Source organism: Ambystoma mexicanum, chromosome 4q (genome assembly GCF_040938575.1).
Source record: "Ambystoma mexicanum isolate Mex_15411 chromosome 4q, UKY_AmexF1_1, whole genome shotgun sequence".
Taxonomy (NCBI): domain Eukaryota; kingdom Metazoa; phylum Chordata; class Amphibia; order Caudata; family Ambystomatidae; genus Ambystoma; species Ambystoma mexicanum.
The window spans coordinates 374468920-374481153 of NC_090928.1; the positions used below are offsets into that span (position 1 = coordinate 374468920).

General features: G+C 44.9%; 1 protein-coding gene across 2 annotated transcripts in view; it reads right to left on the minus strand.

Moving 5' to 3' along the window:
- PLD5 (phospholipase D family member 5) overlaps window positions 1–12234 on the minus strand; it is a 1748035-nt gene that overhangs the window by 1069474 nt on the left and 666327 nt on the right. The window lies entirely within an intron of this gene.

The following is a 12234-nucleotide window of genomic DNA, read 5'->3' on the forward strand; positions in this document are numbered from 1 at the left end:
TTCGGTATTGCCTTACGCGTTACACGTGTTCTTTTTGTAATGCGTTTCATCGGTTCATTAAATACCCCTGGGTGGTAGCTGTGCACAGTATAAATAAACATAATATAACAACACACGTTTACACATTCATCCTATTTAAACTTATAAAACCGAATCCAGTATACATTTAATGAGAAAAGCTATATGCAAAGTGTTTATCTTCCTTTAAGCCTAAATACATAATACTCTTTCTCAAAAAAGGCAACCGGTTATGTCAACGTGCTGCCTGTTTTCACTTTTCCAATCCCAGCCTTGGCTTCCTCAGGGCCAGGTGTATTTGTGGAGACAGGAAACACACAGGTTTGGCAGAACAAGTCAAAGTCCACAGCGCTTGTACACTGAAGAAATTAGGGAAGCACTAAAGCTGCAGGTGGCTGAGGGGTGTGGGAGCACTGTCAGATGTCACCCACAGTTAAGAACCTAAATCAACACAGACAGTTCTCAGTCTCACTGCGCTGAACAGTGCAATAGTGACAGGAGTTCCAAGTAATTCAAAGAAGGAGGGATTTCTCATGAGTCCAATGAGTTTAATAACGAAGTAGCCTGACACGTGTTTCGAGTCATCATCGACTCTTCACCTGAGGCTGAAAGTTTCAAGAGCTAGCCTAACCAATTAAGTATATCGTGGCCAGTGCCAGATGCACTGTCTCATTGCTTCGCAATTGCGGAACTCTGTGCAATGCTGCTGAACTGATTGAAATGAAAGTAAGCACAGACGTATTTGTGGAGACCATTGTCATCAGGAATGATGTAGTGCCATCGTTTTACGCTGCTTTCTAAACAAGTGGCAGTGTCTGGACAGGACTATTGAAGGCTTATACATGTGCTTGGACACAGATCCAATTGATGCAAGTTACCAGTAGTGCACAGGACCATTTTCCAATGCATTTCCATTATACCTTTTGCCCATAACGCATGCTAGTGTGAAAAACATTTTCATGCTGGCTGTGTTGTACATGTCCACGCATGCTGACCCTCCCCTCCTTTCTGTGACATAAACACGCTGTCTGACAGCAGAGAAGCCCTCCCCTGTCATACTGTTCACTGAAATGTGAACACACTGATTACCAGGAGAGGACTGCTCTCCTTTCAGGCAGCAAAAGGTCTCTGCCAGCCCTACAGATCAGAGGTGTACCGGACACTTTTACTCCCTAAATATTGGTGAATACACCCCACAAATAAAAACAGAGAGTAAAAATAATCCCAACATGAATAGGAAAAAGAATCTTGCGCCCCTAGTTTCACCCTCAAAGCTCCAGGAATAGGTTTGAATCACTAGTGCATGTAGTAAAGCAGGAAGAAATTACTATGTTAACTGCCTGATTAGATGAAGTAAACATGCATATTTTTATGTGCATGAATAGTTAGGTGTAAAGAGATAAATATTATAAAAACATTTCAATTTTTCAGCTAAAACATATTTATACTTGCTTATAAAATACTGTCTTTGGGAATTGGACTTACATTTTTACTCCCTACAATATCATTGTACTCTCAACTTAAAGAAATAAGGAGTAAAGTATTACTCCCACTTCAAAATCTTATCTGAAGTACCAGTCGCTGCAACAAATTATTAAAAAAATGCATTGCGGCGGACGCGCCCCTGCTCACATGCAGGCAGCAAAGCCCTCTGTGCAAATAAAGTACACAGTACACTGTGCTGCCTGTCGCTCAGGCGAGGAAGCAGCCTGCCTTCCAGGCGCGGGTGTGGGGATAGTGTTGGGCCACCACTGGTGGTGTTTCAACTTCCCATCAAATTCCCTAAAGGAATAGATTTAGACTCACCCGTTTTGCAGAAAGTTGATTTGTTCTTAACTGTATCTCATTAATTTTGCAAATTTCACTATTCCTTTATCACATTTGTGAGTTAAGATAACTTTCCTGCTCAGTATATTTTGCTGGTAGAAAGTAACTACTTTTGGATATCTGAAATGAATGTGACATTTATGTTATTACGCTCCTCTGCAAAGGCCTATATTTGAAGAAACATTAACGTGCATTTAAAGCTAAATAGGTGTTCACTGTGCACTCAAAATGATATACTCCACCCACTAGAGTGATTACAGGAGCATATGCGAAGATCCAAGCATGTGAGCCACTGCTCCAAACCATACTTTTAACCGCTAGATCATAGAATTGGCTATTATCAGATCAGAAGATGCGTATGCCAATGGTGAAAGTGGTTTCACAGGTTGTGGGACAAGGTCTACAGTCACACTTATTGAAGGAGCTAAACGAACTCACTTCCCAATATGCTGCTGCCTGGCTGAGAAGCCAAATAGAGCAGGTCTGTGCTGCCTACCGCCTTTAGAAATGCTGAAAAGGTCTGGCATCCTGATAGTACAGGCATTTTGGGTTATGGTAGGTCATCAAGCACAACAAAGTCAATTTGGTGTCATGTTGGCCTCAGTCACGGAAGAGCACTCATTCACCCCGCCTGGTACAAATTGGTTGTAGGTCAAAGGTTTGAATTCTGAAGTGACCATTTTTGGCACTTACTGAAAAATGTGTGAAATGTTCTACTTTCCTTTTTTCAATAGGATTACCACTCCCTATTACTCTATTTGCATCTACCTCCACCCCTGCTGCCCAACTATTCACTGTGCTTTTTTACAAATTGTTCTTTCTTTTTTCCCTTTTTTGCAAACAATTACTTAGCTTTCTACATATAGGGTTGTTCAGTATGAGGTTGGGAAATTTGAATTTCTGTCATGTTCATGAATGCAAGCCTGATAGCCTCATATGAGAACATTATTGATATGTTTAGTCTAGGTTTTGATATTGTGCTTTGCTCAGTATGACAAATGTAATATCATGTTCATCACTACAATATATACTGGAAGTGATCATTAGAAATAAACATTGTAAAGTTTTAAAAGGAGCCGGATTACAATTCTAGTACAGTGTAATAATAATTGCTTCCGCACACAAAAACACACACTCCAGCCTACCCCACCAAGATAACTGTATTTGTTATATGGTTGTGGTACTGTCAGCAACGGCTTGGATGGCTCTAGAAAACACATACCTATTATGCAACTCTCAATCCATAGAAATAGACAGAGAAATAGAGTGCCAGAGCAAAGCAAGATTGAGACAGAGACAGTGGAGACAGGTCACAAAGAGAGATAGTAAGACAGGGGCAGAGAGGGTAATATACTGACATATGACACAGTTAGTAGTTTTTACTGAAACACCTTTCCACACAACATTCCCCCATAATAGGTTTATAGTTTACTTTTGCAGTTGCATAACCTTTATTCGCATAGTGAATAGGAAACACACCCTGCATTCTTGTCTTTCACACCCCAAACGCAAACCATTCAAGCTTTTATAATGATTGCAGTTTAGGTGTTAATCCCTCGATCTTTACAGAGAAAGTTGTCTTAATCCGTAACAATCAGTGTTCCATGTACCAGACTCTGCTCCCGCAGAAGTGAATATGATTATACAAATATATGCTCACAAAGAAATGCTCAAAATTAGTTACAAATGCGAAAATTTGCAAATATGTTGGTATCTTTCCTGGACCAGAATTAAGAAATAAAATATAGTTATAAAGATTTGCTTTCTTTATGAGCTTTGGTGACATATGCTAATTGCATCACTTTTTGCTCAATGAGTTAAGCTCTCGCCTCACACAAGTGATCAGCATGAGTTCTTGTAAATTCAAACCTAGGCAGGTGCTACATCTTTTTGCAGTCATTACATTGAGTAATGATAACAACTACTGAGGAAATTAGAAGTAGGAGGAAACAGACGTGAAGTTTTATATATTAACGTGTTGTAACGATTATTGATAGCACAGTATTCTTTTCCGACTCTAGTCACATGTCTGCACACATTCTATTGAGTGGGGCCTTTTGGATACAGTGCTCAAAATTGCTGGCAGCCATTAGCTCCCGGATATAGTTTAGAAGAGCCCGGCTAGTTTGACCTGCAGCAACATTTGGCTCCCCAGGCCAAGTGGAGCCACTCAAATAAACCTATAGGACATTAACTCTTTGCAGCTTGGAATTTGTACCCATGTGTTTTAGCGCATTTCTAGAAGACGTTAACACACAATGGGGTCATATGTAATCGACACAAAGGTACAATGTGCATCTCACATGGAAGTAAGATGTGTGGCAGGGTATGCTTCTGATCACTGTATGAATCCTGAAACCTAGGAGCTATTTCTAGCCCTTCCTCATCAACTCTTTATTTCGACCTCTGGAATACTTCATCAGAACTGAGGCTGGGATATTAATCTCACATCCCCGATCAAGGACCTCCACAATGTAAGAAGCTTGCTGTACTTTAACCTGTGTTTATTATGGTCTTGTGGCCTCTAATGAACTCTCCTCCTGTGACATGGGTAAGTGCCCATGAGCTAAAACGATGTATCAGGTTTAAGAGGCTCATCCGCATGCCACCTCATCATTCTTACAGACATCAGTAAGAGCTATACCCTGGATTCCTATAACCTGAGATGCATTTCACATTTCAATGTCTGTTTCAATTTGCTGGCGACACAGCGGCATGACAGCATTTTGGAGCTATCCATTCAGATGATTGCATATCCCACTCGCCTGCTCTGCTCTGTAGTCTATAGCAGCCCAGAAAGAATGTGCAGGTCATGTAGAAACATGTGGCTCTTTACAGCCTAAAAAGATAAAAACGCTGATGGGAGTTTCTGTAATTGTGCACCATATGTCAGCCTCTCAGAGCCCACCTCCATAATGTACCCACTGCAACGTGAAAGCTGAAAAGAGGTGCAATGTTTAAAATGTACAATACATTGGGCCTCATTACGACCCCGGCTGATAAACAATGGTGCTTTTAGCACCATGGTCCATGCCGGGGTCTGCCATGGTGAATGGCGGAATTACCGCCCCATTCCAAGGTTGGCTGGGGGGTAATTCCCCATTCACCATGGGTCCTTCCCCATTCCCATTTTTGGCCCATAGGGCTCAATGGGAATGGGGAAGGCGCTAATTACGGCACCGTAAATTACGGTGCCGTAATTAGCTCCTAGGTCCCTTTGCGGGTTGGTTTTTTAACGCCTGCTAAAAGCAGGCGTTAAAGTGCAACCTGCAAAGGGACCTCGTAATCAGGCGTTAAGGGTTTAATGGCGCCGACACCTTTTACGGTACTGTTAGCCCCTTAATGCCTGGGTTGTAATGAGGCCCATTGAGGGTCATTACGAGTTTGGAGGTAGCCATGGTGCTATTAGCGCCATGGCTGCCTCCAAAGTCGTGTCCGGGTCCGGGTTCCTTGAATGGGGATTTACCGGGTCTTTCCAACCTTGGAGGACCCGGTAACTCCCCATTCAAAATACCCATCCCCATTTCCATTCGAGCCCCCATAGGGCTCAATGGGAATGGGGAGGGAGCTAATAACGGCCCGTTAAATACAGGTCCGTTATTAGCTCCCTGGTCCCTTAGCGGCTCCCGCTAAAGACGGCTGGTTTTACCAGCCGGCCCTAATGGGACCCGCTAAGGGACCTCGGAATGCAGCGGTAAGGGGTTAACGGCACCGGCATCCTTACCGGCGCCATTAACCCCTTACCGCCGCACTCGTAATGACCCCCATTGACTTTTCTGTCTCTGATGGTCTCCTTTGGTAACGGTGAAACGTATGCTTTTTTGGATTAACGGCTGTTTTACCACTCTTCACTATTATAGAACTCATATTTGGCAACTCGTGTGTTCAAAAAGCGCCAGTGCGTAAGCAGCAGGAGTATTTGTGGGTAATTTTTGATAATACGAACCAGTGCCACATACCCTCTGTGAAGGGTTTTGACCCATGCTGAATCAATAGACTGGGTAGATGTGGGGATGAGCTGCCGCCGCCCATCACTCCATCCCAGAGTCCAGGAGAACCACGCAGTTGTGCGCATACCAAAAGCGCCAGGGGTGAAAGGTGGTGCCAAAGGAAAAATAGCAGCACTTGTCAGAGCAAAAGCGCTTTTAAATCACCTCTGTTTCTTTGAGGGCAAGCTCCAAATGTCATGTTCAAACATTGCAAGATAGCTAATACCGGAGACCCTTGTTCAAAAATCCGTTTTACTGATGTCAAAAAGTTGCTGAAATCATGGGCATAAGACCACTCTAAAGATTCAACCTTCTTGTGGGGGGTTCCACATAACCACTCTAATGTAAGGATGCCTATCAAAACAATAGCAAAAATCTCCTGTCAAATTCAAGACAACTCCTAAATGGATGCAGTACCGACAAATTCCACAAGGCGGCACTAGCGGTCTAAACTCTGACAGGAGAACTGAGTTCAATAGCTGACAAAGGGACCTGAGTCAGCTGGACTTCAAAGCCTGTTGGTTAATTAAAAAATCTTAGCCACCTGCTGTTCCCAGAGGCCAAGAGGCTGGGAAACCTTAACACCTCAGAGATTCCCACACCAGGAGGCAGGATATCACATGGCCCTTCTGAGTGAGAAGGAGGGGTTTTCCTTCAGCTTGCTGGAGCCCACACAAAAGACTCTTCCCCTTGAATGGGTTATGTTAATTTTGAGTGTTTCCTGTCAACAGCCCTCTGCCAGCAAGGAGAGACATGTGTTTCCTGACCCACCCAAGCTTCTGGAGGCAGACCCAAACACTTTGGGGAGTTGAATTGAAGGCAAATATATGTTTCATAAAAATACTGATAACTCTTTGTAACCAGATGACAGAAATGTGCAATTTGGGGATCCTTAAAATTAAAACTGTGCCCACAATTCAAGACCAAACTCCAATTTGTGTGATGTTCTTGTGCAAAACCCCGCTAATTATGAATATTGCAGACACAGTATTTAAGCTAGCGACCTGGAAATTTACTGGGATATGTGTAGAAGGGGGGTGTACATTTGTATATTTTTTGATGAAAAACCAATGTTGCAAAACCCACTAAAATCGAAAATAAGTTGGCATTTTTTAATGCAAGCTCCTAGAAATGACAGAGTCGGAACAGAGACGACCTTAAGCAATGTGTAATATGTACATGTAATGTCAACCACTTGTGTACCTGGGAAATATGTATTTGGATCAGAAATAGATTTGTGTGCACATTGACCAGGGGAGTGTCATTTCTGCAGGTCATAAAAATGACATCACTCTGACACACTATCCCTTCCCAAATCAGGGACCAAAGAATCTATTGACCTATCAAATTAAGAGAGGGTCAGGCTTAGTGAAGCTAGCCTCTCCACCCACTTTCTAAACACATAAAAGCAGACAGTGCAGGACAGATAGGGATTCAATTCCATTTGCTGCGGAGTGTGCTGACTGACGACTTCACACCCAGAGATCCAACACTTAGACTTCTAAGCTTAACAGAGACTACAGAACTTTGAACCAAGAAGGCCCACTGCAAGCAAAAGTATTTGTCGGCAGGCCTCAAAATCTTTTGCAACTGAACTCTTCAAATAGTCGGGCTGAGCTGTTTGATTCTGGCCTATAACCCTGTGACAGAAACATCCAGAACCAGGAGCCGTGCTGTGTCCAGAGAAGGCAGTACCCGATCCAGTGAACCGGTGCCTAGCAGACCCAGGACAGCAGGGCAGAGCTGACCCAGACGCTGTGATCAGAACCCCCCGAAGTCCAGTCCAGTTGACCCGATCCGTGACGAGGCCAAGTCCTTCTAAAAATATAGTGTGAGTACTGCCAGAACTGTGCGAAACCCAATCCCTTAGTTAAAATAATCTAATGCAAACTATTTTAACCTAAGTAGAACTGCCTCCTAGTAATCCTGTCATCTGTCATTCTAAAGCTGCAAGCTGTCATCTGTCATTCTAAAGCTGCAAACTGTCACCTGTCATTTTGAGTTTTACTTTAAATCCGAAAAACTACCTTTACTAAATCGTCCATATCTCTGGAACCGTTTTCCCTAGGAACGTGGTTTAACTTTCATTTAAAAGCTATTATACTTTTGCCGTAATCACGATTCACGCACTCGCGAATTTTACCACGATTTGTGATTTGGCCTGATTTCTTCTCCAGTAAAAAAGCCAGCAGCTCCTTGCTTTCCTTTGCTAAAATTCGTTTAACCTGCTAGTTACTCATAGAGCATTGCTAAAGTGAGCCTGAACTAATATAAAGTAGCCATCACCTACCCTGAACCTCTAGAGGGAATTAAAAGCAATTTTAGCACCTTTTCACTTCCTTGCAAACCACATTAAAGTAATTTGCCTGTGTTTCAAACTTCTACCTGTTTTCCTCTAAGCTTGCTGGGGGGGAACTGAATTTCGTATTGTATTTGATTGCATTCCTGTGAACTGTGTGCTCCTCCTTCCATTTCTTACATTGCATGGGGGGGGTGAATTGCCAGAGAAAAAGTGATTATATTATCTTTTGCTAAAATCATATCAAGTTATTTCTGTACTGCATTTCATTCCTCATTGCTTTTCCCTTGAAACCATGAAAGCATTTTCGCTGCCTTATCCATCCTATACCAACGCCTCATTGATTGTAAAGAGGTGTGCTAGTGTCAGATTACCCATTGTTGATCAACATTATATTCATAAGTGTGATATCAATTATTAATTTATTATAAAAGTGTGATATATATTGTTTAATTTTTCAAATAAACCTTTTAAATTTGCAAAACAAATCTACTTCTTGGCTCAGTGGGGTCATGGGGATTCTAAGAGAGGGGTGTTATACAAGGGTTCATCATCCAGATTATAACTTGCCATACAAATATATAAATAAGGGCTTCCCTTGGGCATCCCAGACAACGCACTGACTTAGTGGGATTGCTTGATTGGAGTCACTTACAAATTGGGGGCTCGTAGCCGCGATCTTCTGGGTTAGATTTAGCACTTGTGCAGCTTAATACAGTGTGCTAACTGACGGGATACATACATCCGGTCGGATCACCACGCTGTGGTACGCTGTAAAGCACTCCTCAAAGGAACGCTCTAAGGAAACGGTCTGGTTTGCAAAATAAAATACAAACTTCTGTAAGTCAGGAAGGAACTCAAATTCCAGAATGACGACCTTGGTAGATATGAAGATAGCTAGGGAGAACCTCTTACATAAACTGTTTGCGAGAGGTGAATGGTCTGAGCAGGACCAAAATGTATGGTTGCAGGCGATCACACAACAGGTCACTACAACTGGGTCAGATAAGTGGAGAGATCAGGGTCCCTTAGATGTGGCCCTGAGTGAACTATATATGGCTTCTAAGGCCAAAGATGAACACAATAAGATTGCCAGGATAGCGGCATATTTGTATCTATATATGGGAGCCATGCAGGACAAATGTGCTGAAGGCCAAGATCTGGCAAATAGGCAACAGATGGCGTTAGAAAAGGCCCAATCTGACCTGGACTCTTCTGAGCAGAGGCTGCACAGGAGCCAGGAGTCAGAAAATGATAGTAGACAGTACATCATTACAATAAAGGAGGATATGGATATCCTGCAACAGGAAAAGACTGACCAGGATACCAGAATTCTGGCCTTGCAGAAGGAGCACCAAGACAGTTTGGACTCCCTACTGCAGAGCCAGAAAAAGCTGGAGCAACAATTAGATTTCAATAGGACATGTGCTGAGCAGGTAGTCACCCTGCAAAGCCACCTAGATAGGGAAAAGGCAGAGAGCAATAAACTGATCCTGAAAGACCTGGATACCCAGGCAGAGTTCGATTAAGAGCACCAGAAAGCTGGTGCCCTTCAAAGGCAAAGAGATGACCTGGCGGCACAGATGCAGACTCTTAGTCAGGAAAGGGACACCTTAGGCCAGGAAGTCTGCCAATTAAAAGAAAAAAATGAAGAAAATCACCTGGCCCTCCAGGGGCTGGGTGACCTCCAAAAAGAGCATCACGACTTGCTAGAGCACACCAGGAGGATGGAAGAGGCTCTGGCAAGAAAGGAGCAGGCCAGTAGGGATGGGACTCAGGAGGTAACCCTCCTGCAGCAGAGACTGGCCCAATACTCCAGGACCAATCAGGAGGCACAGAGAGAAATTGAGGCTCTCTGTCAGCACAATGATAGGCTCCAGCAAAAGGTAGCCATGCAGGAGAGACTGATAGAGTCTAGTAAGACCTTAACCGAGGAACCAAAAGCACAGGCTCTTGCATTGCAACAGGGAGCAGGGGCTGACAGAGATGAGGTTCGCTGGGAAAGGGAAACGCCTGAGCATAACCTCAGGAGCCCTGGCACCAGAGGCCTTCATCTCTCCCAGTCCCTGGACTCTGCCACCCCCATGTCCCCTGGCGCGCATGAGCACAGGGCCACAGGAATGGCAGATTACTATCCAGCCAAAAGTATGGGGCTCATAGGCCAGTACCACCCAGGAATGGAGAGGCGGGCATCCGGGTATGGGCAGCCAAGCACAATGCAATTTAGTGGGGAACCCCAGGAGAGTAGGCCCATTAAGGGCATCCTGAAAACCTCTGCCCAGTTAGGTCAGTGGGGGGGGTACCCATCAAATCCTGGAAGCAAGGAGAGATCTGAAGACTCCTCTGAGCGTTACAGGACATAGGAGACCAGGTCCCCACATTCTGCCAGCCATTCCCAAGCTCGCAGAATCCGGGAAAACCTGGAAGATCAGACGGGCACCTCTGGGAGCAGTGCTTCAGAGTCAGAGGATGAATGGACCAGGGTGACCCGAACCAAAAAGGCCAATAAGGCAAAAAGGGCCTTGCTTAAGGACCCATTGAAACAAATAAAGGCAATAAGGAGTGTCATCACGCCTTATCATAAGAACGCCAAGTATTCTGTTTGGGAACACTTGGAGCTCTATGAGCAAATGATGGAGACTTTCCATTTGAAGGACAGCAGTAGCTGCATCCAGTACGTCAAATGGACATTCTCCCCAGAATACTCCAGTTTCTTTGCAGGGCTGGAGGACCAAAACCATTCAAGATGGTCCGCATATAGGGCGGCCATCTTGAAACATTTTTCTGTTCATAGAAATCCACAAGAGGCTTGCAAGGCAGCCTACAATTTGCAATGTGGGGAGGATCAGGCCCCACAAGAATTCGTACAAGAATTGAAGCGTGCCTTTGCGCAGACCACCAGAAGGGTGCGCACGGACGGCAAAGAATTTGTCAATACTTTTTTCCATGCCTTGCCCAAATACATCATGACCCAGCTATTGAGAGATTTTCACGAGAAGAGGTCACTAGACTAGGTCATTGAACAGGCTACCTGGATATATGAGGTGCAGAAGCCCATAGAAAATAAAAGTAATGCGCAGAAAAATCCCAAAACCAACAGCACCCCTGCTGCTGCTAAGGTGGCAGAGGTAAAGGTTGCCCCCGTTTTAGATTTGGAGATGGGGGCCTAAAAACCTGCCTGCACCAAATAATTCACAGCCCAGAAGACCCTCCGGCCAGTCACAGACAGGGAGTCGAGGAGGTAGTCCCACAAATGGGGTCCCTCGCTCCCCTGATTATGTAAGTCCCTGCTACAAGGGAAACCAACGCATCCTGGGTTATGTGTGGACTCCTCCAGCCCAAGGGGGGGGATCCAGCCAAGCACCTGACCCAGGGAACTTCCCTCCTAACGTCCCCCAGGAGGCCAGAAATTCACCAAATCCTGGGCAGAACTTTTTCCACACGTATCCACCCAATTTCCAGCCCCAAAATCATCCATCCTTCTTTTCCCAATTCCCTGAGCCCAGACAACCTAATCCGGGAGAGGGGAGGCCAAGGGTGGAGGGGTACCAGAATCTTCCCAACCCAGGGTATTACCGGAGAAGGGATAGCTACCCTTCCCGGGATCAGCCCAGGGGAGAAAATAGAGCCCCGTATCAGCCTGAGCGGGTTTCCCAGTTAGAGCACCAGGTCCAAAATATGGCACGGGATCTGGGTCACATCCTGAGGGCTCAACGGAACCCTCAGATGAGCATGCCACCGCAGAATGCCCCAAACTCTGGACCTGGTGCTCCAGAACAATGACGGGGGCAGCACCCCGATAACCCACCGGTTCCCTGGGAGGAGGCACAAGGGGAAGGGGGTGTAAAGCATTGGAGGAAGCTTCCTTCCCAACTTGTAAACAGCCCTTGGAAAACCAGGAACCGGAAACAAAATCTCCTGCCCCTGAAAGCCTGCCTCCCAAGGAGCAGAGGGGGGGTAGGAGAAACGAAGGACCCAAACAGACCCACTTTGTGGAGGAGGTACAGGTCTTCCAATTTGAGGGAGAGGGATCCTCAGAAGATCCTGGGAAAAGGATCTTCTCCTTCAGAGATGGGGGAACTCCTCCCAAGGAAAAATGGG